At 42.3% G+C, this 4572-nt stretch overlaps 1 long non-coding RNA gene across 1 annotated transcript; it reads right to left on the reverse strand.

The window, feature by feature from the left end:
* LOC110394654 lies at window positions 822-4252 on the reverse strand. Its single transcript, XR_002435777.1, has 2 exons — window positions 2428-4252; window positions 822-1380 (listed from the first exon to the last, which is right to left on the reverse strand). It is a non-coding gene; the product is annotated as an uncharacterized LOC110394654 (long non-coding RNA).

Below are 4572 nucleotides of genomic sequence, written 5' to 3' on the forward strand. Positions count from 1 at the left end.
GTTTTATTGTACATGCTGGACAGCATTTCAGATACAAATTTAATATTACTCTCCTGCAAGTAAACAAACAGGCATTTGTGTTTCAAATCAGGTGGGGATGAGATGCTTATGTTGGTATCTGATCTTATCATATGAGTGTGTATATTTTTAGCTGCTCTGAAATAGGAAGAGGGCTGAGTACACGTTATATAGACAATCTAGTTATATTGTGCTTGCCATTAATGGATTACAGTCCTCACTACCACTCCAGCATCATCACACCATACCAAAAAAAGGCTAGAATAAGGCTTCAGCAGTCATCCTTTCCCTGATTCCTAAGGAAGGAAAGGCCAGGAAATGCAAACAGGAGAGGTGGAACACAGATGTGTATCTTGGGGCTCATTTCTGAAGACACCTCTAAAAGCCCAGGGACACACAGGATGGGAGCACCCAATAAGTCCAAGCTGGCTTACAGCCGAGTGGTCTGGCATCTCACACAGGCATTTTAAGGCTGCCCTGTACTAGTCGGTGTGGAAGTTTTACAGCATGGGACTTTGGAACTCACAAATCCAGTGGCGCGGCACAGGAGAGAACATCTGGAAACTGATTTCTCCCCTCCTCGATGCTCTCCTGGCCAGCACAGCCCAAGCTGTTTGCTCCTGGCATGTGGGGTGCAGCAGCTCAACAACGGCAGCTTGGGGCAATCACACCCAAGGGAGACCTTCCCACTGCCATCTCCTGTTATTGCCGCTCATCGGGATGGTCAGGTGTCCCAGGACACTACATGGGACTGTGTTGTGAATAGGTGTGGGCATTTACCTTGTTCAATAACAAACAACAGATAAGCAACACATTTTTTTTTATTTTCTGCTAGAGACAGATTAATATCCTGGTCGCGTTCAGGCACTGGCACAAACAAGAAGGCGGCAATGCACTGTGGTACTGGCAGTAACCGGTAATGCCTTCAGCTGGTATTGCCAATGAGGACACGGACAATTTCTCAGATGGAAATCACTGGCCTTACAGCCATATTTTGTTAACAGAGCTGAACGTTTCTCATTCATTGCAAGCTGGCTTTGTTTGAGTCCTCCTTCTTATTTTCAGTGGAAGAAAAATTATTCTAAAGTCAGTGCCTTAGAAGTTAAGTTTTGTTGTTGCTGTTGTTGTTGTCTTTTTACATAATAACCTTCTCTCTTACAAACTTTTTACCTACAAATTTTAGTGTTGCCACCTTTGCCCACAAGCATGAGGTGCAAACCTGTCCTGTTGATCTTCAGTTCTTTGCCATTAAAAGGAGGAGATAATGCACATGACAGCAGAGAGGAGCTTGGGCAAACTTCATTCTAAGGCAAGAAAGAGTTGGGCTTCATTGATCTACAGCTTGACATGCAGTTCCTGCAACTGAATAGAAAAAAGGCATTTATAACCTATTAAAAACCCAAGGAAGATTTTAGCCTTATTTTTTTTCAAACTCTGTTGGAGAAATCAGTCTTTCAGAATAGCCTGGGAGTTGTGAATAAAGAAGAACTTTGCTATGTTTATTTAGAGAACCTAACCCCTTGGAGCCAGCATTTTCACTAATGCATTTTACATTAGCGGGCTGCATCAGGAAATCCTGACTTTTGGTGCCAGGGGGGTAATTAATATCAGATCATGTTTGCAAAATGGTTGTGTTTATGTGGGAATGAGGACTGAGCTCTAACTGTCAGGATTTGAAGTACTCAACTTTGCTATGGAACTTCAACTACTTGCTAGAGAGAGGGATGTTGAAATTAAAGTATGAGGTCTTGGCGGCTCTGTAGAGTTGCTGCTGCTGAAGGGAGTGCAGTCTTCAGACTTAGGAACAGAATTCCATAAGGAGTGTCTGAAGTGGTTTTCTTAGAAATGTTAGGGAGCTGTAGGTAACACTGAAATGGTTGCTTTGATCCTGGTCTTGGATGTTCCAAGGAGTTCCCAAATACGCATAACATGGTTGTGCCAGGCATGTTGCCCCACATCGTTTCCAAGTACCTGTGTTTACTAGCTAGGCAATATTCAGCTGTGGTGAAAAATATTTTCTCAGCATTCTTGAGAAGGTATACTTGCTCTGGTGCATGCACTAGTTAGCATGGTCAGGGCAGGAGGTGCGGCTATTAAACAACTAGCCTAGATGTCTCCTGCTCTGCTGAAGATGCTGGAAGGATATCCAGTGACCATCCATTAGGTTCACAGTAAGAAAAACAGAAAAAGAAATAGGAGATAGTGGTGCTTAAGAACACTCTACTAAGTAGACAGCTTGGATTCTCACATTCCCTGAGAGACAGTTTCTCAACACCAATTGGGAAATTTGCACTGATGCTTAGAAAATCGTTCAGGAGTATGGGCCTCATTGAGTCATAATGACCTCAAAGATTATTTTGAGATTTAAAACATATAATAGTCCATCTGAATATAATACACTTCACTTACTGGTTTCCAGGCTCTAAAACATCCATTTCAGTGGGATGCGACAGCTGGCAGCTTCTCTGCAAGACCATGTGTTTACTCCCTTCCCATCAGATCCTTTGCTGGAAGTTCACGGTTCCCTCAGCGACAGTGGGGATTAAAAGTAAAGATGTAATCTATATTAGAGCTAATATTTGTTTGGTACAATAATAATGAGCCAATATACTATTATGGATCTTGTGGTCAGCTCACCGTGTTTCATAAATACAATCAATACATGTTACTCCCCTCTGACATTCACCCACCATCATTTCTCCATGCTCACCTCTTGCCAGTAGTCATCTGGGGATAATCATCCCCACTAACAACCTACCTCTAATGTGCCCACTGTCTTTCCTCCCACCATGAATTGATCTGGTATAGGCACTAAAATAACAAATCTGGACTGTATCATTATTATATTACCAGTTCCTTGATCCTAAAACAGGGGTGGCAATCTAATCATGTTCTGCAAGTATAGCAAACACGTATGTATCTAATGATACCTCATCAGGTATTTGTGCAACTGATTTTACCAAAGTCTGGGATTAATGTCCTAAATTTGAATACTCTGCAGAAACGTTGCCTACAGCTTTTGTTTTCTGTGCAGTAATGGACCACCTCTCCTTTTCTTTATCTACCAATCTCTCTGGGTACCTACATTCCATTGTGTTCTAGTATCTTTTTAAACTTAATCCTAATCCTTTTGCTGCACTTCCTCTTTTGTTTGAAGATGCTGATGAACCCTTAGTCCTCCATACTGAGTAATTTGTACGCCTACCGGTAGTATAATTTCTTGAAGGACATGCCAGCTCTCCTGAACTCTGTTCTCTTTCGACTTTTTTCCCCGTACCATGTTTCCTTTTCATCATCTGAGATTACAGAGGTCTTCTTTGTGCAAGTTTGCTATTTGCTAGGCTTATTAAGGAAAAGTGAACTCCATGATAAATTTTCACCAAATTTGACAAAATTCACCAAATGCTGACAGGGTTGCTTCAAGTCATTACATTCTTGTAAGGGTCACAAAACTACCTGCCTAGGAGAGAAAAAAAGTTTTGAAAAATACTTCAGTTCAGCAAAGCCTGTTGTTAGAGCTCAGTAGGTATCAAATAACTCAACCATAAACTTAATTCCTGGCACTACTATGTAAAAATAAGCAACATTGGCTCTATTCAAAAATTACTTGCTCCTCTCTCCCTTTCAGTTTCTAAGAGTGAACTCGTATCACCTCATAATCTCTTACTCAGGCCACGCACTGAGAGATGATTAGGCTTCACTGGTGAGAACGAACGCAGAAGATCTTTTCCATTTGGCTGCTTTCCTCAAACCTTCCATATCAAAGCTGTGCTGAGAACCTGCCTGTATTTTGCTGAATTCACTTCCTAGGAGATGCTTGCATAGCTACAATTCCCCATTACTATCAACACAGATGATTCAGCTTGGTTAGTCACAGAATAACCCCGTGCACCTCAAACAGGTCTCATTTGAAGTCTACAGCAAACTCTCACCACAATGACAGCATTTGCTCTCTTCCCATTTATTACTTACACATTCACAATTGATCTATTGTCTACATACCTCGGAGAAGATATACTGCCTAATTCACTGGCAAAGAAATGTCTTCTTATTACTTTCTTCTCTGTCCTGAATAAAAGTTCTGTATATATTAATACTCAAGCCTTATAAACAAATCACAGAACCATAGAATGGCTTAGGTTGGAAGGGATCTTAAAGCCCACAAGTCCCAACTCTGCTGTGGGCAGGGCTGTCCCCCACCAGCTCAGCTGCTCAGGGCCCCATCCAACCTGGCCTTGAGCGCCTCCAGGGATGGGGCACCACAGCTTCTCTGGGCAGCTGTGCCAACGCCTCACCGCCCTCTAAGTAAAGAATTTCTGCTTAACATCTAACCTAAATCTCCCCTCTTTTGGTTTAAAACCATTCCCTGTTGTCCTATCACTATTAGGCTGTGTAAAATGTCAGTCTCCCCTCTGTTTATAAGCTCTCTTCAAGCACTGGAATACCACAACGTGTCCTCAATGGAGCCTTCTCTCTTTTGATGCAGCCCAGGATACTGTTGGCCTTCTGGGCTGCCTCATGCCCAATTTTTCATCCACCAAGTCTGCAAAGTCA

Source organism: Numida meleagris, chromosome 2, assembly GCF_002078875.1.
Source record: "Numida meleagris isolate 19003 breed g44 Domestic line chromosome 2, NumMel1.0, whole genome shotgun sequence".
Lineage (NCBI taxonomy): Eukaryota > Metazoa > Chordata > Aves > Galliformes > Numididae > Numida > Numida meleagris.